Consider the following 26966-nt stretch of genomic DNA (forward strand, 5'->3'; position numbering starts at 1 on the left):
CACAAAGGCACCACAGATCTGACCCTGTGCACTCACAGTTTGGGACCCAAGAAATTTGGTCTCTGTCTCTCTTTCACTCTGTTTTCCCTCCAGCCTCTCCTTCCTGTCAAGCTGAGCCTCAGTCCTCGCTCCCTTTGGGCAGAGGCTCCAGAACGACATAAACAAGGAAGTGCTGAAGGGAGGATGTCATTGTCCCCACAGTGGGTGCTGCTCCAGTGTGGCCCCTCAGATATAAGAGGGAGGGATCGGTTAGCAGCAAATGCCAGTTAGTGGGCAGCACACGGGGTCACTGTGCCTGGTCCACGTCAGGCTCTGCAGTGGTGGCGTGTCACGTGCACCGTGACCTCTGCTTACGCTAACCCACACTTTCTCAAGGGGAAACACGTACAAATAAGTCATAACGTAAATAATAAATGTGCCCATATAACCTGTCTACTCACTGCTGACATTTTTACTCTGTTTTCACATAAGGAAACGTTCCACCATTTGTTCAATTTTTTATTTTATTACGTGCTGAAATTTGTAGTTGTTTTTCTACAGATATGGTCAAATTTTTAATTTTTTATACTGGACACAGAATAATATACATTTTGAACTACAGTTTACATTACACACTTTTAACATGAGATACCATTTTTATTCATTGTGACTCAGATAATTTTTTCATTCATCCTAATTAATTTTCAGTACAATCTCTAGACTTCTGGGTACATACTTATAGCTTTCATAATTAAAATCTAACTCTTCATATTTAAATAATTTCTCTTTTTTTCTATTCTTGACTTGACACAAATCTCAGGATAAACCTTTCAGAAGAGCTGTGTCGGCAGTCATCACGTGCGGTCCAAGACCGAAATGGAACAATTCTAGTCTTCTCTGTTCTGGGATAATGGTTTTCTCTGGTTTAAACATACACCATCCTTAAGCCATTGAGGAAGTAGCCCTTATTGCTTTATTTCTATATTTATTTTTACAAAGGCAGGCATGGAGATGAATTTAATTGTCATCTTCTTAAGCGTTTATTGAAAGCATCATCTGTATTTTTCTACTTAAACCTTTGTAATGAGAAAGGAGCCAAAAAAAGATGGTTTTGAAACAAATCCACTCATTTCACTCTCACGATTGAGCCCCACTTCTGTCTCTCTTGGCTTATGGTAAACCTTTACATCCACTAATTCTGTGTTCGATTTCCAACACCAGCTGTGGAGTCTTCTTTTCCATTTCCAGAATCTTCCAGGGAACTGACAGACCTAAGGCCTGTGCCTTCATTGAGTGATAAATGATGAACAGTGGTCTCTTCTTTGCCTTGATAAACTCTCACGGATTTCTCCTGATCTGGCTAGAGAAACACACGTTTGCAGTCCTGACACAGTCCTGAGGTCAGGGACACAAACCGTCCCGAGGATGTGGACGCACAGGCGCCAAGGTACCCTCTTTCCCTCCGCCCGAGTGGGTCCTGTGACTCTCGGAGCATCCTCGGCCCTGGGCTCCTGTTCCTGCAGGAAGGTCAGTCCTCACAAGGGAGCCTGGGGTCTGAGGGCAGGGAGCCTCCAGGGAGCAAGATGCCCAGAGCTGAGTGTCAGGCCCAGGGGATCAGGATGGAAGTGACTGCTCCTGGCCTCAAGAGGACAGGAAGAGGGCCACCATCCTGGGATTGGGTAAAACAGGAAAATAGAGGCAGATTTTGGGTTTCTGACAAAGATCTGGGATTGGATTACATGGGTTCCTTGTGGTCAGATACTGGCAGGTTCTTAACTCAGCTGGACACATTGGCATCACCCTTCTGTTGACTCTTCCGTCAATTATCTAGAAAGAATTTGTGCCCTGAAAAGAAAGCTTCTGTCTGTGCAGCAGTGCTGAGGGTGAGAACAGACTGTCAGGAATGGCACAGCCATCCTCAGAGCCGCAGCTCCCACAAAGTCTCCAGACATTCAGGGATGGCAGCAGATGAACGGCAGAGTCACCCGGATGTAGACTCAGATGCAGGAAGTGACCAGAGAGTGACGGGCTCACAGGGGGAGGGGGATGGGAGGGGGCTGCATCGTGATTCCTCACAGATCTGGACACTGTGTCAAGATCATCTCATGTCTGGTCCCAGTGGCCAAACCCGTCCTAGGACAGGATCTAAGAGACCCTCAGGAAGCTTTCCTGCCAGACGTGAAGCCAGAGGGTCTGTCTCAGACGCTGTGAGAAAAGATCACCTGGGTCCACGTTTGTAGGGCTTCTGCCTGGATGCTGTTGTCGCCAGGCCACACTGATCATCTCCAGGTGCTGCTTTCTCTGCTGTGGATGATCCTGTTCCTGACACCTGACCCGACACCACAGATGGATGTGTGAGCACAGCTTGGAAGCAGGAGCCTGAAACACATAAAAGATGGAGGAGGGGAGGTTCCGTGTCCCTGCTCATGTTGTCCACAGCCTGACTCACTTGAGGATTCAGAGCACATGTCTGGGATTGCCAGAGAGGTTGATAAGTGAGGGGGAAATGGCAAAGATAACGGAGTCGCCCGATATGGGAGCCACAAAACCTGAGCGTTTACTGAGAAGAAAGCCCTGGCTGTGGAGACTGTGAGGGGAGGAGCTCCCAACTCGTGTTTCATGTCCTCATTGATCAGGTGAGGAGACACTCTGCAAATTTAATAATAATGCTACAAAGTCAGCCCCTCGTTAGCACTGAAGGGGGGTTGACTCTTGCTGCCCAAGGAGTGTGACTCTTGGTCCCCAGCCCTCCCACACTGGAAGAGCACTGTGGCATCTGGGTTGTGCTGGTTAGTGATGCTAAGCTTCACCCTCGACTTGGAAACCAGAGCTGTTGACCGAGGGCCATGTGGAGACCGAGAAGAGAACTGAGGTTCTGAGAGTGTGGCTGTTCCGATGGGTCTGGAGCTTTAACTGGATATCCCAGGGGCTGATGTGTCAAAATCACTACATTCTATCCAGCGCTTTTTTCCGGGGCAGCAGATCTTGGCTTTCCTTCCGAGAATCCCAGTCCCCGCAGGAGGCCGGCTCAGCAGGGAGAGAAGCAGAGTCCTGTGCGCACAGGGCAGGTCCACGCTGCAGGGAGCAGGGCAGCCCTGGGCAGTGTGCCTGCACGTGTGTCAGGGAGCCATTACAGGTGTGGTGTTCAATGTCATTGAGGAACATGGGGAGCCAAGGCATGGTGAGGACAACCTGAACCCTGCCCCTTAAGGCCCCAAAGCTAAGGCACAGCTACCTCACATCTCTCATCCTCCTCCACACCCAGAGGGAAGGGAGGGGCCTGTGCAGGTTCATGTTACGTTTCAGCTTACATATGCCATGACATTCGGTCAGGACCCAGATATTTGGTCGTACATGACTCTAAGAGTTTCTGTGAATGCATGTTTTAAATGAGATTAATAATTAAATCAGTAAACATTGATTGAAATTGATAACTATCCATAATGTGGGTGGGCCTCATCCAATCAGTTGAAGGACTTGATAGAGAAAAGACTGACCTCCCCTAGGAAGAGGGAATTCTGCCAGCCGACTGCCTTCAGAACCCAACTGTAACTTCTACTCTTCCTTCCCTGGGGCTCTAGCCTGCCAGCCTTCTGCACATTTTGGACTTGCCAGTCTCTATAATCATGTGAAACAATTCCTTAAAATAAATTTCCATAGATACATACATACATACACACATAGGTAGATGGATAGACGATAGTCAGATACATACAAAGATACATGGATAAAGAGAGAGAGAGACACATCCTACTGATTCTGTGCTCAGGAGAACCATAACTCGTACACAGCCCTTTATCCAAATCTCTGCCTGCTCTTCACTCGTTCTGGCCCTTTGCAGGGTCCTGTCCTGTGGAACAATCTGTGATACGCGGTGGCACAGGGCAGCCTGTGTTCTGGGCCCTACACAGACCTGAGGAGGTCGTGGTCACAGGGAAGCAGAGGTCCAGGAATATACCTGGATGGTTGTCCACTCTACACAACCCCACGAGACCAGGCTGTCGGCGCCCCATTTGTTGAAGGACGGATTCACACTCTTTCTGCCACAGGCCAGGCAGCTATCGCCAGTAATCCGTGATTTTGTGAGAAGGGCCTTTGGGTTTCCTGTCCAGGACTCATGGATGCAGGTTCCACTTCTGAGCCTTGGAAATGACGTCAGGGACCCTGGGAGCACCTTCTTCTTTAGAGCCGCTGGGTCACAATCCTCATGCACAGGTGACAGATCGGAAGGTGCTCCTTGTGGTGAGGTGACAACAAGAAACCCATTACCCCCGGCGCACATGGTCGCTGACGGCACGGGCTCAGGGCCCAGTGGCACCCAGCCCTGGCCTGCTGCACCCACCCTCTGCCCGTCAGCCCTCAGAGCAGATTCCCCACCTGGCCTCTGCCTCTTCTGGGACTAACGCTGCTCTCCATGCCTCACCTTGATCATCGAAAACAACCTCTCTGTTCCTGGAGTTCAAAGACGATGCTCCACCCCTCCCTTCCCAGATGGATCGGCTCCCCGGGAGGGAGAGAAGGAGCATCCCAGGGCTGTGTGCCATTTATGTCTGCTCTTAGCATTTTCTTTCTTTGCTGAGATCTTCTCCCTCATGGTTCATCGTGATTACATTTTACCTGAAGACCTTGCAGCAAGTCTTTGGATCATTTTGGGAAGAACTCTTATCTTAGTGACAGTCAGTTTTTTCACCCATAAACTAGGAATATCTATTCATTCATTTATTTTTTAAATTTCTCTTGAAATGTTTTGTAATTTTCAGTATACAAGATTTGCAATTTTTCTCAGATATATCCATGTGTTTCATTAAATATTAGTAATATTGTATGTTATTGTTTTTCTTTTAAAAATTGAAGGTTCATTACTGTTATATAGAATACAATTAATTTCTGCATCTTGGCATTTTATCACAAAATCCAAACTGAAACAGTCAGACCAGAAGCATATTGCAGTCGCTCCTTGACCCTGCGCTGGGCATGGGCTCAATCGATCTCTTTTGGACTCCTCAAATGTCTCCACTGAGAGAATTCTCTCTCAACAAGCAATTTTTGTCTATGCAAACATGAGTTGGATAAGAATATATTAGTAATGATATTCTTCATGATATGAAGAAAAGGGTATGACTTTGTCAACTGTTCTGGTTCTAGGAAAATCAGGTCTTGTCTAAGATGTGACAGCAGAAGCCATCTCCTGAGCCACCACAGGGGCAAGCGCACCAGGCCAGGAGAGTGGGGGGGGGGGGTTGTGTCTCACGTCCTCGGGGGTCTGGAGCACATGTGAGCATTAGTGACGCCGGGTCATGTGTTACAGTAATAGTGAGCCTTGTCCTCAGGTCGCAGCCCGGAGGCGAGCAGAACACCAGAGTTAGTTGTGTCATCTTTGGATCCAGAGAAGTGGCTGTGGATCCTGGGCCCTGATGCTCATTTGAGTCTGTGTGGTAGATCAAGAGATACCTGGGGGCTCCCTGGCTTCGGCTGGTCCAGAATATCCTGTATCCACCAACACTGATGTCACTGCTGGCAGTGCAGGTGAGTCTGGCATTTGCTCCAGGTGATGCAGAGGGAAGGTGGCTGAGTCAGCACTGGCCGGGAGAGGGAACCTGCAGACACAGACACCCGTGGGTGATGAGGCAGAGACTAAGGTTAAGCAGCTGGAGGGTCTCAGCCACAGGGGGCTGACACAGGCTCAGGAGCTGACTCTGGACACTGCAGACTGTCCCTACCTGTGCAGGGAGAGAGAGGCATGAGGAGGAGAGGAGTCCCGGCAGTGGTGCACACAGCCTGCTGGGGCCCCAGATCAGGGCTGGGTGGCCCCCAAATCTTTGATCTTCTCCATTGACCTGAAAGAGAAGGGGCTGCTCACACAAATTTGTTCCCCCTAATGATGATCTCACTTTTATCCTGAGAACCAGCTGAGTCTGAGCTTGATTCCTTAGATGGAGGAGCTGATAGCTGAGTTCAGAGTTTGCCTCATCAGATGGACCAGGGAGGAAGCAGCTGTGGGACCTTAACCAGACCTGTGAGCAGAGAGGACACAGCTACTGAGACCCCTCAGCAAACACAAGCACCAATGTCCCAGCCCTGAGGGTTTGAGGGATTACACAGCAGGGGGCACCCAAGGTGCAACCTTGGGGAAGACCCACAGCGCCCCCTGCTGCTCACTGTTCTAACTTCAGTCTCAGGTTGGAAATAATGTCAGGGACACTGACTTGACAGCCTGGTCACTGTGGGTCCACAAACATCCATACGCCACACCCTGTGCTCTGCCCCCAGGTAAGTGATATTGATAAACAACCTGTTTAACTGTGGGCTTCCTGGACTACTAGGAGGAAGAGATGTGGAAATCTGACCACAGGACAATGAGACTGAGTCTGCAGTGAGTGAGGAAGCAGAGGGCTCTGGGAGCAAAGACCTGAGCAGCTCCTTCCATAGGGGCCAAATGAAGGAGCCACTGGAGCCCTGGGTCTGAATGGTGACCGGGGTTCTGCTGGTGGACAAACAAAGCAATAACTGTTCCTAGAAAATGTGCTTGATTCTTGGAAGATCGGCAGTGTTTGCAAATACTCAGTGACATTAAGTAGACTAGGTTGGTGGTTGGGTGGCAAACCATACAGGGGACCTTTGCCGTGGTCCATGGCACTGAAGCTGTGGCTCTGAGGAAAGCTGGAGCCCGATTCGAAAGAACTTTTTCTTTCACAAAGAAGGGATTGAGATGTATTTATGACAGCTTTAGTGAGGTTTAATTTTCAAATAATCAGCTGCCATTTTAAAGTGTGTAATTTGGCAAGCTCTCATGAATATATGAACACACCGGGGAATCCATCACCACAGTCAAGGCAATGACTGTATCTGTCATTATGTTGACATCACCAGTTTGAAACCACTCCATCCCGCCATCCCCTCCCCAATCCCTAGGTGATTGCTGATCTGCTTTTGTCTTTATAAATTAATGTCCATTGTGTAGAATTTTATATAATTCAAATCTTTGTTCTGCTTTTCCAGCTTTACTTGTCTGGCTTCCTTCATTGAGCATATGTATTTTGACACCCATCCCTGTTTTCACAGTTATCCACAGGCCATTCCTGGGCGCACAGTATGGACGGGCCGCAGTCTGCTTCTCCATCCGCCTGTTCATGAGCGTTTGGGTCTTTTACACTTTGGGCTATTTATACATAAAGCCGTTATTTATGTTAGAAGTAAATTTATTTGTTTGCATTTATTTAATATGTGAATTTCATATATTAAGTAGTTAAAATAAAATTTAATATGTAACTTTATGTTATAAATGAATAAACCTGCTGAGTATTTGTGTACAAGTCTTTGAATGAGTATGCACTTTATTTTTTCTTGGGTAAACAGAACAGCTGGGTCTTAAGAAGCTATATATTTAACCCTTTTAGAAACTGCTCAACTGTTTTCCTAACTAGTTTGTCGATTCCACGCTCCCACCAGCCGTGTGAGAGAGGCTGTGCCGCCTCCTCTCAGTATTGTACTTTTGTCCCTTCTCATGTAGGTTTAGTGGCATATCATTTTCATTTTAATTTGCATTTCCATAATATATAATGATGTTGAAAAATTTTTCATGAGCTTATTTGCTATCATGTATCATCTTTGGTGCAGTGTCTGTTGAAATATCTTTCCTAATTTTAAATTGAACTCTCCTGTAATTATTGAATGGAAAGAATTCTGCAACATATTATCCATACAAGTCCTTTATTAGGTAAGTGATTTGCATGCACATTCTCCCAGTCGATGGCTGTCTTGTCCTTCTCTTAGCAGTGACTTTCAAATTGCAGAGTATTTCATTTTTGATGAATTCCAAATTATCAATTTGTTTTTCTGCTTTTTCTTTTTTTGGTTGGAGCTTTTGGTGTTGCAACTAAAAGGTCTTTTCCAGCGTGAGCATTCTTACATATTTCCCTTTATGACATTGTTTTCTTTCTTTCTTTTTTGTTTTGCTTAAATATATAAAACTGGAAAAGCTGAGTCAAACTAAATGTTTAGATTTCAACTGATCAGAAATTGGCAAAAGTTTTCAAAGCATCTCACATTCCAAATGAGTAATATAGGTGAGTTCCTCTGGCCCCACATCCCTGTCAACATTTGGTTTGTTAGACTTTCTTATTTCATCAGTTTCTGTAGGTGCATAGTTTCTTTTTTTTTTTTTTTTTTTTTTTTTTTTTGAGGAATATTAACCCTGAGCTAACATCTGCTGCCAATCCTCCTCTTGTTGCTGAGGAAGACTGGCCCTGAGCTAAGGCCCGTGCCCATCTTCTGCTACTTTCTATGTGGGACCCCTGCCACAGCATTGCTTGCTGAGAGGTGCCATGTCCACACCCGGGATCCAAATCAGCGAACCCCGGGCCGTCAAATTGGAAGGTGCAAATTCAACCACTGCACCACCAGGCCGGCCCCAAGTAGGTGCATAATTTCTGTAGGTGCATATTCCTTCCTCTCCATTAAGCCGAGGCAGCTCTGATTGTGCTAATTGGCTCACTATGGGCCACCTTTTGGTCCAGGTCTCATTATAGTTGGAATTTCCCTTTTGCTGATGACTTATAAGGCCAAGCACTTTTTAAAATTTTTTATTATTTATTTTCGTTTGTGAATTGTTTGTTCAGATCTTTTGCCCATTTTAATGGATTGTTTCTCTTTTTATGTGAAAACAGCGATTATTAATGTACTTCTGATGTAGCCGTTTTGGTCACACATGTGTCATATGACACCTGGGCAGTTAGTGTGGAAGGTGAGGAGGAGTGACCAGGCCATGGTGGACACACCCAGGCCTGTTGAGGACTCACAATGGAGACAGAGCTGTCCCAAGTCTGTGTCTCTTTTGTCACCCAAGCTCCAAGGGAACTAGGGCTCTCTCAGCCCCTTGGGCACCATCTGTCCCCAGGCCCCAGGGGCGGTAGGAAGTCACCCCCTGTGGGTCCCAGCGAGCACTGAGCAGGGCCGTGGATGAGCGAGGGGAGGAAAGGGCAGGCAGGATTCCGGCTGCACCGGCTGCCTCTGAGGCTGGAGTGCGTGCTTTTCAACAGGTCACAGAGTCCTGCCTTTTAGTCTCAGGGGTGTCAAGGTGGCCTTAATGCATCTTCCTCATTTCTCCCTCATTTTTCTGGATTAGCACCTCTTTTCTTCACTGTGATGGGGTCGGTCCCTCCTCCTCCTCTCTCACTCACCAAACCCAGGTCCTGGACACCTGAGATAAAATGTCTCAAGATATAAGAAAGAGTCAAGTGCTTTTACTCCCACCATTCTTACTGTTCCTATGTCTCTCTGCCTCTGTCTCTTTCTCTCCTCCTTAAATTAGCATGTGCTTTCGTGTTTATTGCGAGAGTTCTAAAATCCTTGGTCCAGAAGATCAGTGAGTTACCTCTAAGGTGGTCACTCCAATGAACTCCAGTGAGGCAGGAGTGAGGGGCGAAATCCTGGGGTTTCCGCCTGGAGAGGAGAGTATTCCTGCTCCCCTAGGGAATGACACCGCACGAGACAGCAGGGCGCACCAGGTTTGCTTTCCACATTTGCACTATTACTGCAGGACCAGGTCACTCTGTAGCAGCTTTCCAGCCGCCTGCTGCCTGGGGAGCTCACGGTAGGAAGCTATATGCCTTGCTCTTCCCTGGAGAAACAAGAAGAAAACATCCAACACTTTTGATGGTTCAGGACACCAAACACTCTTTCTGGGAGCCATGTGACAGTGTCGGTAGCAGGTCAGAAGAAACAGGATCATCCCACTTCCCCATTCCTCTGGATCACTGTTGCTTCAACAAATGACACAGCAATGCTGTGAGATGCTCCACAGACTGGCTGGTGGGGATGGTTGAGTAGCGGTCAGCCCCAGAGCTGGAGCCCCAGAAATGATCAGGAATTCTGTCCCCCTTGCTGTGGCTTCCTTGACTCTTCAGGCACGTCACATCCTGAGGGGCCTTCCTAGGGTGCTGTTGACACCATGCGATGTAGAAGGTGCTCTGCTCACTGCTCAGGGTGCAGCTGAGCATGGCCAAAGCTCCCAGGGAGGCAGACGCAGAGAGTAACTGAGTCACACAGGCTGACTGAGTCTGGAAACACAAACAGCCATTATGGTGGAGGGAGGGACGGAGGGAGGGACATTTCCTCCATGTGGTTGGGAGGTAGTTTAGTGGGCTGGAGAATCAGGACCGTCCTGACCTGAGCAGTGCAGGAGGAAGGGGAGGAGAGTGGAATCCAGGCCGTGGTGCAGACGCCCCAGAGCTCTGCTGAGATGGACACGCTGCAGGTCTCTCTCATCCTCCTCAATCCCCAGAGAATAGAGCCCTTCATACAAATTTGTTCCTCTTCTCCTGGCCAACCAAACCCCTCCTCGGTCCCTGTTTGCCTCTCCCACCACACACACAATGTCCTGAGATCATTATTTCTGGGAGGGGTAGACCCGGGCTGAGACTGGGCTGAGAATCCCCAGGAACCCCGAAACATCCAGCTCCTGGGCCCAGGGAGCAGTGAGCAGAGACCAGGGGACAGGTGGCTGGTTTCCCAGCTCTCAAAGATCCCTTGGCAGCAAGCCTACAGCGCCCCTGCTGCCCCAGGCCCAGGTCCATCATATCTGTGACCAGAGGACAGGTGACCCTGCCAGAGGCTCCTGCCTCCCCCACTGCTTTGATCACTGCCATTCCCTGCCCAAGGGCAGAGCGAGGCCCTCCTCAGGGGCAGCCTCCCACCTCATTTCAGTCTGTCGTTGTCTGCTTGGGCCTCCTCAGCAGGAATCAGAGACAGAATTCACCCCCTTTGTAAGGAGCCCTCAGGGGAAGGGGCCTCATATACAAACCCTCCATGAAGGGAAACAGCCTTTAGCTGAGAACAGGGACAGGTCAGCCATGACGTCATTCCCAGGCTGCTCAGGAATCCAGGTCCCTCTCCTCCTTCCTGACCCCTCACTAGATGTCCACAGAGGACACACGGGGGTGAGAGTTTCGAGGATGATGGTGCACACTTGGTAGCTCCCTGGGGAATGAGGAGAAGCCCAGGGAGGAGAAGGGGTGGGGACTCCTGGGGCTGGAAGAGTCAGGAAACTCGAGGGTCCTTAGGAACTAAGGGACCAGAGAGGTCGGGAAAGGAGAAGGGCTGTGAGGAGCACTCCTGAGGAAAGATCTGGGAAAAAGTCCATGTCTTTTCTTCAGGAAGTCATCACAAATGACATTCTTTGAAGCATTTTCCTCAAACCTCTGAATCATTGTGAACAGAGCCTGGGCCCAGGGGAACGTGACATGTGTAGCTATTAGGATCAATCTTTCCTATTAGAGAGTTTTGAAAAGAATGTGGTTCATACTCAAGAACCAATGCTCTGGGCGGGGGTGGGGAGGTTAAAAACGAGAAAGATTTATATGCTTTTATCTGGAAAAATGTCCACTCTACATGATTTTGCCAGAAAGATCACCTCCAGCCAAAAATAAAACAAAAAAAACAAAAACAGAAAAACATTGATTCTATTTACCAAAATAAAATAAAACAAAATAAGCAGATAATGAGATCAAAAAATAAGATTTATATAGCCAAAAAACTTTGAGAATTCTATGCACCAGACTCTTAGCTCACTTGAGTCTGGGGAGTTGCTAGGGGCAGAGAGCACATCCTGGCCGTCAGTTTGGTGCGCTCTCTGTGTGTTACAGTGGGGTTGCGTTATTTTGAGATATTAATACACCAAAATGTTTCAATGGATTAATGAAAATCTAAAGTCATTATTTAATCAAGAGTAGTTAATGACTTTTCCTGGGGGAAAAAAGCTCTATTTTAATTTTGCATTTACAATGATACCACCTCTTGAAATATTATTTTCTCTGTAAGTTTTGTTATTTCAAAACAATTTTGATTAAATCACACAACAGGCATTTTATGAAATTTTCTTTATTATTGAGCAGAAATTAATTTTTATAAAATATTTGCACCTTGAATATTTTTGGCACTGCTTCCTTTCTGATGATGCAGAAATGTTCATTGTGAATTTTATTTTGCTTTTCCTTCCACTTCAATAAACAAGGATTTGCAGGTCTGCCTAGTCTCTCACACACAGGATGAGGCTGCCTGTGTCCCCTCTCCCCACGGATGCTCTCTCCCTGGTGGGGCCCCCTCAGCTCTCAGGCTCAGGGCAGAGAGAGGAGCACGGGCACAGCTGACTCTCTCCCAGTTTAGGCCCCATCCTGATCCAGTACTACTCGGCCTGTGTAGTGAGGAGCATGTCTTCAATAGCAAATGTTTACTGAACACCTATCTGGTGTTGAGTCTGGGGGTTGGCAGTGGAATTCTAGGCTGTGCTAGACAGCCTCATCCCTGCTCATAGAGCTGAACCTGAAGAAGAAACACGACGGTGGGAGGCATACAGGGGGTCTCCCTTCCTCACTTTCACCACTGGAGGCAGGAGACCAGAGCAGACACTGCTGCACTCATGGGTCTGTGGGGGATTGAAGGTTTGTGGGATCACAGGGGAGCAGGGAGTCAGAGACAACACGAGAGCTGAGAGGACATGGGCAGGACTTGAAGATTCCCTGGGTTTAGGTGAAGATGTAGAGAAGTCCAAAAAGTGGCTACAAACAGAGAAAGACAGAGATAAATAACATGACCCTGGAAATATGGGCTACTAGGAAAAATCAGATTAGTTAGCAGGGCAAGTGCCTTAGGAATCCCAGATGCGGTTTGGTTTATCAGGTAAAGGGTCTTGCTCACTAGTTGAGCGTGATCTACTGGGAGTGCTGGAAAGGAAGACAGGGAGAGGCCATATGTCAGGAAGGTGAGAAGTGAAGAGTGGGTGAGAGAGTCAACAGAGAGAGGACAGATTCCCCTTTAGGAAAGATCGGATGGGAAGTGTAAGATGGAGGAATCTAAAGTCTAGCTGCCCTTCTCCATATGTTTCTTGTAAATGGAATCATGTTAATTTGCAGACTTTTACACAGAAGAGTAATCCAAAGCTCATAGATTTATTACCCTTGAAGACATTCACCAGTTTATTTCCAAGGTAGAAAATTTGCTTCCTTGGCCCAGTCTTGGTAGAATAAATGTACCATATTTAAAAAATACTCTTTAAAATCTATTACTGTCTCACTAGTCTCCTCAATGAAATATAAGTTGAATAAATTTTTGACACATGTTCTTACTCCATATGTTTAACTTTTGGAAAATTTTCCCTGACAATTTAGGAGGTTACTTACTGAGATCTCTGAGAGGATCCTTCTATCTAATCTATTGACCCTGTGGTGACTGAGGACTGGAATCTTTAAGGTCAGGAATCGCTTCTCTCGAGTCCTGAAGTGATTCCCAGGAACAACTAAAACTTTGATTTTCTGATGCTATATTTTTCTAAAACTCCACCCCCGACACACATGTTTGTGACAATGGGCTGAAGATGCTTGGTTGGGGTCATTAGCTGACTGGTGGAAAGGAAATGAGAACATAAGAGAGATGGTAGAATTTAGGAAAATCAATGATTCTAGGTCTGAGGACATTACATGATATGATTGGATAGACAAAGGACATTCCAGAAGGACCTTGACATGTAGAGTCCAGGTGGAGGAAAAACCAGGACAGTTCAACTGCGGCTCTTAATAGTTTTCTCGATGTCCTCGATGGGCAGAGTAACAGCAGAGGTAGCGTTAGGCTGAGTGCTCTCATTCCTTCGGAACTTTACTCTGTGACGTGGATACTCCCAGAAATGACACAGTGGTGGCCAAGGGAGCGGTTGCTGTGGTTTGGGAGCAAAAGGAACTTCCATGTGGAGCATGTGGACAGAGGTATTGGTTCATGTCATGGTCCCTGAGTCTGGTCCACATTGGAGAGAGTGAAGGTGGGGAGAGGTGTCCGGGTGAGCTTTGGAAGATGCCACCATGGAGGTTTCTTGAGCCTTCTTTACCTTCTTACTAAACGTGGGAAGAAGAGGTCATCAAGAGAAAGCTTTTTTTTTCTTCTTTCTTCCTCTCATGAGACTACCTAAATTTCAGATCAACACGTTGTGGATGGGAATGCATCTGTCTTGTCCCGGAATTGATCTCTTGTAGGAATATCGGAAAGGCCAGGGAGCTAAGCTGTGGCTTTATGATACGGGAACAGCCTGGCCTGTGTCCCCTTCCCAGATGCAAGTGTCCACAGTACATGCCCCAACCTGAACTGACGATGAGGGTGCCGGGAAGAGTGAGGAAATGTTAGAGACCTATTTGGTAAAACTTCTATCATTTTCTTCTCCTATTTGGACTCCAAGTTTCCCAGACATGCAGTTGGCCTATGATTGACCACACATGCTCCTGGACAGCCCTTGTGTTACCTAAACCAATCAGACAATCCCCTCCCTGCTCACCATGGTGGAGCTGGGTGATGGTGGAAGTGAGCTTGTCCAGCCCTCCTGAAAGCTGATTTCCTGATCAGTGGAACAGAGAGGGCAAGTCTCTCTCCTTATGGACTGATTGTTGTGTGGATATGATGCCTGGGACTGCAGAGGCAAGTTTGGTCCATGTGGGAAAACAGCCTGGAGACTCTCTATATACTCATGGAGGACGTAGAGACAATCACAGAGAATCCAGCAGCGTTCATCAGCCCTGCTTACAGTTGGTCCTTGTGAAATTTTGCCATTTGTCTTCCTGATACCATAATCCAAACTTTGTAGCCCACCCTGAATTTCTGGTTCTAAAACAGACCAAAGTATCCCTCTGTCCCTCCTTCCTCAGAGAGAATTTTCCAGACCAAAGACTGTTAAGCAGCCAGGTTGAAAGCCCCTGCAAGATGAGGCTCTCTCCTACATGACGGGGGTCCCTGCGCCTGGCTCAGGGCCACTTTAAACTCACTTTAGCTCATATGTGTTTAACAATTGAAGGGACTGATTGAACTTCTGGAGAATCATATCTTCTGAATGAACGTATTAACCTAGTGATAGCATGACATACATATCTTAGAAAAATCCTCTCACCATTTTCATTTGGTTCTAATGTAAAGCATTGCCTAAGTCCTTCCTCCCTCCTCATCCCTGCAGTGAGGGGCTGTCTTTCTCTAGGTGCATCCATCACATTTCGATTTCTAGTAGAGTTTTCTATATTTCTCCTACTAGACTGTGTTCATCCTGGGACCTAATGAGCCCATCCTAACACCTGCTTCCCAGCACATCCTTCCCCGTCCCCCAGGGGATGACTGGGATCAGGATGTGTGGACACATCTGCCTTGACCCTGCCCAGTGGGGGAGCAGACCCCCTGCTCTGAGGCCTGGGGTTGCATCTGCAAACGAGACTCAGCGTCATCAGCCTGTCCATTCCTCTTGGCTCATTTTTCTCATCAACAAAATGACAGATGTAGCCAATTAGGGGTTATCTATTCATGATACATAAAAGAACTTTCTGGAAGCATGTAAACACAAACCTATTACAGAATCCCACTTATTCAGTTTAAAATTAAGTAATCTGGTGGAAATTGTGGTTTTCATCTTTCCCAAAGTGGAAGATTTCTAATATGGGGGCAGCATCGCGAACGAGGGGACTGAGTTCATCCTTCACATTCTATTCCTCCAACAACATGAGAAAGTTTAACAGGCACAGGTGTAGTTTACATCAAATGTGAGATGAAAGTAAACTGGAGACGTGCATTCCTAGGACTTCTTGTGAACAGTCCCATTTGTCAGGAGCTGATCATGTCTCCTGAAAATATAAGGTTTAAATAATCCTGTCATAAATATATGGGGTCATCATGTTGTCTCAAGTAATCGACTCACTTACGTCCCGCACTGTTCCCAAGAGCCCAGCCTCGGTTCCTCTCTTTCCCATTTCCATTCTTCAGTCCCTCCTACCTTCAAGACATGGGGACCCTGACCTTTCTTCTCCATCCCACCTGCTCCTCCCCTCCTCCAGGGCTCCTAGTCTGACATCGTATCATCCACACCCCCACCTGGCCCCTGCCTTCACTCTCCCCTCCTCCTAGTTCACCTTCCATGCAGCACCTGGATTAAATACACTTAAATCACATTCTGCTGTTTCCCTGTTCACCCCCCTAATTCTCCCATCTCCACCAACCGCCATGCCTCTCCTCACTCTCCCAGGACATCTTTCTTTCAAAGCATGTTTTGTTTGTTTGTCCCCTGAGAGTGTCAGCTTCCTGAGCATGGGGACTTTCCCATATTTTCCACCTACTATCCTGAGCTCCTAACCAAAATCTGACACATAACAGGTGTTCAATAAATTGTGTGGATGCACATCATCTGGACAGTCATCCTGAGTCAAACATAGCTGGACTCTGTGTCCTTGGTTCTTTTCTGACCCCTTGATATGGACTGAACTGTGTCCTTCAAAATCCTATGTTGAGACTCTAACCCCCAGTGTGACTGTCTTTGGATATAAGGCATTAAAGGAGGTAATTAAGGTAAAAGAGTTCATGGGGGGGGGGGGTTCTCCTAAGCAAGTAGGGCTGGTGTCTTTCTAAAAAGAGGAAGAGAAACCAGGGGTAAGTACACAGAGAAAAAGCCATGTGAGGAGACAGTAAGAATGTACACATCTGTGCGCCAAGGAGGGTGGCTTCAGGAAAAAACAAACCTGCCGGCACCTTGATCTTGGACTCCCAGCCTGCAGAACTGTGAGAAAATACCTTTCTTTGGGTTAAGCCAACTCATCTGTGTTTTTTCGCTGTGGCTGCCCTGCCAGACTAACACACTGCATGGATGCTGTGGCCAGTGCAGCCTGCCCTCACATCCAGGAATGTCTGCTCGATTTGAGAAAATCGATAATGTGTTGAAACCATACATAGGCAGCGGGGGAAGAATTTGAGAGGACGAGGACACAGTCTCTAAACAAAGCACCCTGGACTGAGTCATAGAAAGTTTGGGGCCAAACAAACAAAGGAAGCAGCTGATGTGGCCGAGGAGTGGGGGCTGCTCAGGGAAGCCCGATGGCTGGGGGCGACGCAGGTTTCTGTCTCACTTCCCCACAAGCCTGGAGCACTGTGTGAGCACTCAGGCTGTCATCATAGCACTCACAGTAATAATCAGCATCGTCCTCAGACTTGAGTCCAGTGATGGTCAGGGTGGCCAAGTTGCCAGACTTGGAGCCAGAGAACCATTCTGGGACCCCAGATGGCCGTTAGCTGTTATCATAGATGACGAGTTTGGGGTCCATTCCCGGGAGCTGTTGGTACCGGTGCACATCATAATCACCAATGTCGGAGCTGCTCCCAGTGCAGGAGATGGTGACCCTCTGGCCCAGGTTCCCAGACACTGAGGCCGGCTGAGTCAGCACAGACTGGGCCCAGGATCCTAGAAGAGGGAAAGACACAGAGATGGTGATGCTGGGGTCTAGAAACAAGATGAGAAACAGGGTGACATGTATCTTCCCAGGGTCCCTTGTCCCCATAACTAGTCACCTGTGCAGAGAACAATGAGGGTGAGGAGAGGGGTCCAGGCCACGGTGGAGGTCCTCACCGATTCCCACCGTCTGTGGCCCCACAGCTGAAGCAGAGCTTCTCCCAGATCTCTCCCTTCCCCTCTTCATACTCTAACAGAGGGAGGGCCCACACATGCACATCAGACCCTCCCAGCTTTCTGATCTCTCACTGGGCCTTGGTTCAGGTCTCACTGCCTAACGATGGCCAGGGAGTGGGGAGTTCACAGCTGTGATCCCTGAACAGAGGGCACCAGGCAGTGCCAGGGGGCTGGTCCCAGCTGTGATCAGCCACAAAAACCTCAGGAATGAGCACTGAGCACCCCCTGGTGTCCAGGCCATGATTCATCAGGTGTGACACAGTGACTAAAGCCAATTACAAACAGCTCTGGTCCCCACTGCTCTGTCCACTCTCCCCTTGCCTTAGGGTCAGGCCAGGTGGCCCCTCATGTGGCCTCCCCACCACCCAAAGGCAGTCTTTATGCTCTGCTCAGCCTCCTCAGGGGTGAGCATGTTCATGTCGCCGTTGGCTGTTCAGCGGTCAGGACTGAGGTGGCGTCTCTTATCAAACTCCTCTTAGATCAGGATCAAAAACAGAACAGTGACCGGCCCCATGGAGGCAGGTCCCCTTCTGTGCAGGACCCAGATTCTTTCCTCATATGTGATCCCTCCCTTGTTAGAGATTAAGCAGTGCATCTCCAACACTCAAAAACTTTGCTCCAAAGCTTCTATTCCTGCTGAAATATAAGCACTTTGATTTTTGCTATGCTCTGTGACCAATCCTTACCATTTACTGGTCTCCTCACTAATGTATGAGTTGAATAAAATATTTTACACCGGCTCATTCTATATTTGTATGAGAGTCAGGTGTTTACCTTTTTGATTCAGGGTCACTCTGATCCCAATGCCCGAACATAGAAGTGGTAGGTGACTGGGATAGAGCAGCTGTGACCTGGACCCCATGAGGTGGAGAATCTCAGCAATGACCCCTCACTGACCTCGTGGAGCCTGTCCTTGGGGATGGGGGTAGAAGGGGCCAGGAATGGAGCATGCATCCAGAGATTCATGAGCTGACCCTCTGGGACTGGTCCTCACCTGAGGGACAGGGTGGATGGTGGAGAGGAGCGCATGTGATGATTGGCACCAGCCACTACTGTGGTTTCTTGAACCTTAATCATCCTCTCACTCCCTCTAGAGAGAGGGTGTCCTCATGAGGGATTTTTGCTTCTTTCTACTTCTCCTGAGAATATTGAATTTCAGATTGATGCCTCACTGATGGAAGTGGGTGTGATTTTACCTGAGCTCGATCCTTTGCAGACCATTAGAAAGGTCTGGGAGCCAGAAGCAGAGTTCTGTGAGACAGGAACCTGTGGCCTGTGTCCCCGGTTCAGCTCCCAGTGTCCACAGTGCTAGGATCAACATGAACTAATGATGAGGATGGAGGGCAGAGTGATGCGCTTGGTGGGGACCACTTAGGCAAACATTTTGCCTTTTCTTGCCCTCTCTAGACCCCTAATTTCCTAACCATGTGCTGAGCATGTGAAAAACCCCACTGCAGCTCCAGAAATAGGCCTTTAATTTCCCAAACCGATCAGAAAATCCCCTCCTGGGATGCCATGACGGAATCAGGGGAAATGGTCTAAGTGCTCTGGTCTGGACCTCATGACAACCAGGATTCCTGTTCAATGGATCAGGGAGGGAAGTCTCTCTCATTCAAGAGGATTTGTTGTGTGGATGCGACACCTAGGACTGCAGGGACATTTTTGATCCATGTGATCAATCAGCCTGTGGACACAAGAGATAATGGAGAGAGAACATCTCAAGTGAATCTCAGAGAAGAAGGAGTGAAGCTTATTGAGATTCCACACTTGACAACTAAAGAGAAAACTTTCCTGTGTCACCACTGAACAAGGCAGGAAGGCTGTTGTCAACATTTCCATCACAGGGATGAGCTCAGGACCTCAACCCCACATCACTGTCCATGAACCTTCAGCCAGGAGGTAAAGCTCACTCAGGTCCCATCCTCTTTCCAAGAACCAGACTCCAAACGTCTTCCCCACATCCCATTCTTTACCTCTTGCCTCCAAAAATCACACAGTAGCTGATGATCTTTCTTCACCTCTCCTGATCTACTCTTCATCCAGGATGCCAGTCTAATCTTTGTAGCAAATCCACAACCCCCGAAAGGTCTCTGCCTTCACTCTCACCACCTACCCACTCATCTTCTTTGCAGCATCAGGACTTCATAAACTTAATCGGATTTCATATGTTCCATGTCAAATCCTCTAATGCTTCCTATTCCCCATCTAGCCCAGCCAATTGTTGGTGTTTCCTAAATGGCGTGGATGGATGTACCCATGAACATTCGGCTACCCTGCATCAAACACAGCTAGACTATGTGTCTCTGGTTTTTCCCTGACCCACCGTGGACTCTGGCCTCATGGCAGCCTGACCTTGACATTGAGGAATATCTGATGAATGTGAGACGATCAGATAATGTGTTGCTGCCAAGGATGGGCTTTGGGAGCATAAACTGAGAAGATGGGGCTACAAGCTGTACACCATGTTCCTTAGACTGGGTATGAGAACCTAGTTTTAGGCCAAACAAACAAACTAAGGTATCAAAAAGCCACACTTCAATGAGAAAACTCAATGCCCAAGTCTGCAAGAGCCAGTAGAGCATTCTCTGTGCCTGCCTTGCCCAGAACACTGCCCTCTCAGGAACTGTCCAACAGCACCTCTGAGGCTCTCAGATCCAGGGGCCAGTGCCTCTGACTCCACTCAACTCTCCTGGAGGATGTCCTGACTTTGCTCACAGATCATTGTGATGTCACTACCCAGAAGAGCAAAACAAGTAGGTCGTTTCATGGGATTTGAGTCTGACACATTAATTGCCTGTAGATAACCAATGACCTCCAGATGGATAAATACGGGATGCATCGCACAGTCCTCACGGCGCCAGATATTTCAGGTTTACCCAACCTTTTACTTTGATTCTGCCATATGTCTGGAGCATCTGAAACCAAGTTCAAGGCCTAAGACTCTACAGTGTACTCTGTTGGTTCATACTGGTGAGAAATCTGTCTGGGATACCCTGACAGGCTGATTTATGTTGTTGTTGTCACCGTTATTGTTGCTGTTGTTGTTGTGAGGGACTCCTGTTAGACCCCCCAACCCCACTGCACAAGTGCTGGTCATGCCTTCTCTAGTGGCCACTGGAACACGGCGCTGTTGGAGAAAGGTGCCCTCCCTCCTGCTGATCACTCTGGTCTCATTTGCCCTTAATGGCTGTTCTGGAGATTTATTCTTTCTTCTTTTGAATCTGTGATAGATTTATGGTAGTTTTTCCCATTTTAGTCAAGTTTTGTCAATGTTTTTAGTCTGAAGATTGATAAGTAAACCATTACTATGTGCATCTCTCTTTTTTGAGGTCCGTCCTCCCTCCTTGACTTAGTGGCATCCAAGATCTGTTACACAACTCACACTGGGCCCTGACCAGGTTTACTTGGTAGCTGCTCCATATGCTGATGTGATTAATGAACAGGGCTATCTGTAAATTGTTTTGTAATATCAGGGCTGTCTGTGATAAGGAGGGTTGGGTCAGAGGCTCTAGATCCCAATGACCTGAGATGCTTTCAAACATCTCCCCCTCCAAAATAAAATAAACACACAAAAAACCTGTAGCTGTAAAACCGGTAAGATTTGTGGGATTAAACTGGGGAAAGTGAGGAGGTGATGGGTGTGAGAACTCAGGGCATGATCAGCAAAGCCTGGGCCAGGCTCATGGGACATGTAGGGGACTGAGCAGAGGAGGACCTGGGTCTCCTGGCTCTCGCTGCCTGACTTCTCTTCTCCATGCATGCATGAGGCAGGGAGGTGCTTGTATAGGTTCTGGTGATAAAATGATTTGCTTGCATTGGAAAACCAGTATAAAATGGCTTTTTTTTTTTGCATCCATACAGGTGGACTGACTAAAAAGCATCAGTCCCTCTGGTTTTAGTAGCACAAGTGACAGCAGAAGCCAAAACCTGGGCTGGTGTTGCCTCCAGGCAGGGACAGAGGAGAGTTAGGTCAGACTGGGGAGTGGATCTCACTCCCCACGGACTAGGATTGGCATCGAGGTTGCATGCAGCTGTTTGACAGTGACAATCAGCCTCATCCTCTGGCTGGAGCCTGCAGTAGTCAAGGAGGTTATCTTTACAGACCTGGATCTGGAGATTGGTCTGGAACCCCTGCTGTCCTAGGACACACACTTAGGAGCTCTTTCTGGGAATCCTTGATGCTGATTTCCATTGTAACCCATGTTTCTGTTGATTCCCTTAAAGGAGACGGTTTGGGTCCTTCTAAAGAGCTTCCTGGGTTGGATTCACTTCATGCACATATCGGGGAGTTTCTGCTCCCTCATATTCCACTGTCCTTCTCTTACACTTTGTCTAATTGGAAAGGTCCACTGAGATACAAGAGGAGAGAAGAACTCAAGTGTGTACCTGTAGGCTCCAGATCACACACCGGAGGGAGTCCCATGTGCCCTGAGGGGGATCGGCAGTAGGAAAGTCACAACTGTGGGACATACTTCACCCAGCTTCCATGCTGCAGGCTCACCATTTTAGTCTCCCCTTCTTGCTGACATCACAAGTGTAGGTCCAGGCACCCAGCAAGTGTGTCAGGCCAGCTCTGTGCCTGGAATTCCTCCTGGGATGTTTCTGACAACATCTTACATCTTAATGTTTTGTGCTTGAACACAGTGAGCCTCAGCCAGATCTGAGCACAAGAGCCTGGGAGGGAGGGAAGGTCTCCGCTCTGACCCCTCACAGAGCAGAGTCCCTGCTGTGGAGGACTGTGTATCTGCTGGATGGACCCTGGGTTCCCACCAAGAAGAAATCTAGCAAAGGCTAATTTCCCATCTTTCAAGACAAACAGCCCAGCTACAAAGGCTCTCATTTTATCACACATGGGTCACCAGGCAAAGATTCAGTGTCATCATGAGATTTGAATTTTGTTTGGTTTAGTTTTCATTTTGGTGTTTGTTTACCTGAGATTGCAGGTATATTGACTGGAAAATTGGGAAGACAGCCGATGTGAACCAGAAACTACTTCCAGGCACAGCTACTGTGTCTACAAGTGACTGTAAAATTGCAGAAGCGTCTATTCCAAGTGCCTGAGTGGGCTGAGGTATTTGTCCCAATTTCCCATCTGCCTGTGTCACTGTGAGAAGCCCTATTGTGCACAATCACACAGGAATAATCAGCCTCATCCTCTGGCTGCTGCCCAGAGATGAGCAGAATCCTTGCATTGGCCGAGGCGTCTTTGGATCCAGAGAAGCAGCTGGGGACCTGGAACCCTGGTGCTTCTCTGAATCCGTGTGGTAGTAGAGGAGATGCTGGGAAGGGGACCGTGCATTCTGCTGGTACCCACGCTGCTTTGAGTAAAAATCCTCCCTGAGCAGCTGTGTAGGGACCACAGGGCAGTCCCACATCGCCCCCTGCTGGTCATATGTGGAAAAATGAAAAATGCCGAAAAGGCAAGAGATAATGTCTGTGAAAAATAGGTAAAATATGTGCTTTTCTAGGAAGGATCAAAATTGGCTCTACTGGAAATAAAACAAGTAAGCTTACCTATTTTAATACAGAAATACCAAATGTTATGGACCCACTCCACAGAATGACTGAACAGACAGATATTCTCACATGGAAGCTCTAAAAACATCAGAGACCAGAGGGTTCCAATCTACTTGTTCTATTTTTAAATAACACTTAAAAGGATGGAAAACTTACCAGTTCTTTTAAAGATCAGTTATATCAGTTATAATGCATGTTACAGTTAAATTACAGAAAAATAAAAATGGCAGACAAACAACATTAGATACTATGCAAATGTTCTAAATAGAATATTAACGAAGAGATCTCAATACTAGATTAATGAATTGATGAATTATTACCAAGTGTCATTGATTCCAATGATGCAAGTTGTATGCAATAGTAAGAAATATTTTAATATAACACACAATATAAATATATAGAGAGATGATCATACGGTCTCAAATGATACTGGAAGGAATTTTGACCAAATTCAGCATCAATTCCTAATAAAAGCCACATAAAACTAAAAGCCACAAACAGAAACATTTATAATACGGTCAGACACACTCTCTCACACACGTATAATGAAATCCTAGTGGCAGCATCTTAGACAATGGAGTGGTAAAGGGCAGCATTTCCAAAAAGATCAGCAATAGGCAAAGGTGATTCCCTTTGCCCATGTACCTCCATTAATATTCCACAGTATTCTGCAAGCATGAGAAAATCCAATTAAAGTAATGATATCAATGGTTTGGACATAGAATTCATGGGAACAAAGAAGTAGACATTCTTAATGATCCAAATGAACGTTGTGGCCTTAGATACTCTGGTCCCGGTGCAGAAGTGACAGCAGAGATCTCCCCAGTGAGTGACTAGTCACTCACACTCACTAGTACTGGTAACAGGTAGTGACAGAGGCATGTGAGTGGAACGGGGGAGCAGAGTGGAGGTCTTGGTCCACCTGCCCAGCAGTGAAGAGCATCTTGTAAGATATTAGGCAGTCACCTGAGGTCTGGGGTAATCATCTGCATCCCACTCACACTGCATCCCAAGTAACATCAGTCATCACATTCATGGGGCTTCTGTCTCAGAGCCAGAATAAGCCACACGCAGACTTCCAGGGCAGAAAGTGTGGACTTTCTGCCCAAGTGACCAACACACTGAGACAGGCGTTGTGAGTCTGGTGTCACAGCACCTGCTCCATGTGGAACCAAGGAGAAGGCAGGTCCTGTGCCTAAAATCTTGTAAAGGTCCCCTACCAGAAGCTGGAAGAACAAGACTTCCAGGTTTGTTGGAGGCACCACTGAGCTCTGTCTCCTGAGGGTCCACGGTGCGGACTCCGCCCACAAGCTGTGTCTTGTCTTCTGCACGGTCTTCCCAGGAGCCCACTTCCTCCTGGGAAGTGCATTGGGTCTCCTAATGGTCTGTCAGCCCCACCTTGTTCAAGACTCCCTGAGGAAAAAGGAGGCGATGACCTACATTGGAAGCCATCAGTTAGGAAGCCAAAACCAGGAGCTCACAGGGTCACGGGAAGCCTCACGGGTGAAGGCAAGTCCCACATCAGTGAGGACACAGGTCGCCCAACTGCCCTGGAGCCCGCTGAGTGGTTGAACATCTGTCTGACCCAACACCTGCCTCTCCTAAGTCTGAGAACACTCCATTGCTGCCCCTGCTGGTGACTGCCCATCCTGCAGCCGCTGTGACATCCCTAAGCACACCATGCAGAGTGTTCGATTTTACAGCAGTCTTCCCCAATGTTACTCCCAAGAGAGTGGAATGAGAAAGGCCTTCTAGGATTACATGGGGACAGTGATGCTCTCACACTTGGACTTCTATTTTCATGAAAAACTATAATTATTTTCAAACTGTCAGTCTCTGTCCATTCCACCCTAGAGCTCCAACCTTGCCTGCTGTAGCAAACACTGACCTCGGTGTGTGAGAGGACAGTGAAAGGGCGCAACAGGAACACACCTATGCTGACACGGCCCTGTGTGCATGTGGGGTGTGCACATGGCACTGTGTGCATGTGGGTTGTGCACATGTCTCTGTGTGCATGTGGGGTATGCAGATGGCACATTGTGCATGTGGGGTGTGCCCTGGGATATTGGGACAAAGGAGCCTGGACGAAGCTGTGATATGTAAACTGGGATCTGTGGGATGAGTCAAGCGATCACCCTGGGAGAGACTGGAAGAGCCTTCAAATCAGGGGTCAGGTCATGTACCGAGGTCAGGAAAAGAGGGGAGGCTGGTTGCTGGTGTCGCTGCTGGATGGCCACTTGAGGTCGGAGAGATGGACCCTATAAGCAGGTGAACCCAGCACCTCCAAATGGAATAGAAAAGAAAAATCTCGAAAAATTAATATTCTCTTAAACCTTGAAATCCTTTATTACACATTTTTAATGTGTATGAATGTGCATATTCATATAGCCACAAATGCATTCACAATGATGTTGCCTATACATTTGTTAATCATGCAGATGAAGAAATTTTCACTTATTGTATTATTTTTAATACTCCTGAATAGGCCACACAATTGTCAGCTGGAACCCAGCCCCTGTCCTTTCCTGGGCAGTGAATGCTGCTCTGGGAGGTCCCCATGTGCTGGGTGAGTCTGGGGAGCTCAGGGTTTGTGTCTCCTTCCCCACTGGCCTGGGGCCCCGCATGCGCACTGAGGCTGCTGTCCCACATGGAGCAGTAATAATCAGCCTCGTTCCAGGCTGGAGCCCAGAGATGCTCAGGGGGCCACACTGCCTCACCTGGAGCCAGAGAATCTCTCGGAGACCCCAGAGGCCCAGATGTTATTCCTGCTGGTCAGGAGTGTGGGGACATGGCCTTGGGGTTGCTGCAGCCACGCTGCCCCCTCATGGCCGACATTTTTGCTCTTTCCAGTGCAGGTGAGTGTGGCCGTCTGTCCTGGGGACTTGGCCACTTAGGGCGGCTGAGTCAGCCCTGCCTGGGCCACAGACACTGTAGGGCACAGAGAGGAGTGTGAGGGCAGGATCCCAGCTCACTGTGAAGGAGGGTGGGGGCGTGGGGCGGAGCTGGGGGTGGATCTCCATCCCGAGGGTAAGTCACTCTCACCTGTGTGGGGAGTGAGGAGGTGAGGAGGAGAGAAGCCCAGGGCACGGGAGACACCCAGACTCTGAGCCCTAGAGCTGTGCTGTGGAGACGGAGCTGCCCTAAGTCTCTCTGTATCTCCTGAAACTTCCATCGGGGGTGGAGTGGATACACTCAAATCAGCCCTTGCTCTCTGTCTGCCCCTGGCCTCCCTGCCCTGGTCCTCACAGGGAGATGGACGTAGAGGAGGGATGAGCTGCCCCAGGGGGTGGAGGCCCTGGCTCTTGATGACCCTGGGTCCTGGAGGTCAGCAGAGCCCAGTTAGCGCACTGAAGGCTGAACCCCTGGAGCCCTGGGTGGCTTCCCAGCTGGGAGGGGCCATCTCAGGATTGTCCCACACTGTCCCACATGCCCTCAGACCCCACCCCACCTGGCCTCTCTGACACACCTGGGCCCTCCGGTTAGAGGAGGACTGTTGTCCCGATGCTCTTCATGAAGCTGCTCCTGGTGTCAGAGAGGGACCTGTGCAGCTGGGATTCTAGACACCGGGGGTGTGGGTTGAGGGATGTCCCCGTCACTACAAAGAGGCCACAGCAGCTTGCCTTTCAGCTGCATCAGCAGAGTATTCACAGAATTTTATTAGATCATCGATTATAAGTCCAAAAATGGAGAATATTTTCTCTTTCAGTTTTTCCTGAGAATTAGAGCCCAACAATTTAATACACTTATTTTCCTAACACTGTCGTCACCAGGAGCTTGGGATCCGTGTGAGATCCGTGTTGGCTCCAGCGCAGTCTCTAGGTCCTTCTTGTTTCTGACATGACTGGAGTCAGCCTCCCTCTGTCCCCATCACTGTCTCTCTGGAGAGACCAGGTGCCCTGGAAAAGGAGCTCCTGCCTGCGTGGACATGAACAGGCAGAGGGTGCATCCATGGGAATGGCTCAGTCTACAGGGGATCAGAGGAACGGACATGCTCAGATCGACA

General features: G+C 48.1%; 1 long non-coding RNA gene across 3 annotated transcripts in view; it reads right to left on the bottom strand.

Annotated features, from left to right (window-relative positions):
- Nucleotides 1–277: 277 nt before the first annotated feature.
- LOC106848268 (uncharacterized) overlaps nucleotides 278–26966 on the bottom strand; it is a 57839-nt gene continuing 31150 nt past the window's right edge. Inside the window, exons 4-6 of one of the 3 annotated variants that reach the window (XR_011505510.1) lie at nucleotides 16946–17221; nucleotides 5700–5816; nucleotides 278–5576 (exon numbers count right to left, since the gene is read on the bottom strand). This is a non-coding gene — a long non-coding RNA (uncharacterized lncRNA). Of the gene's footprint in view, nucleotides 5577–5699; nucleotides 5817–13559; nucleotides 17222–26966 lie in introns of those variants that run through there. The other 2 variants (XR_011505511.1, XR_011505509.1) reach the window with 2 other exon arrangements.

This window comes from Equus asinus, chromosome 8 (genome assembly GCF_041296235.1).
Source record: "Equus asinus isolate D_3611 breed Donkey chromosome 8, EquAss-T2T_v2, whole genome shotgun sequence".
Classification (NCBI taxonomy): Eukaryota; Metazoa; Chordata; class Mammalia; order Perissodactyla; family Equidae; genus Equus; species Equus asinus.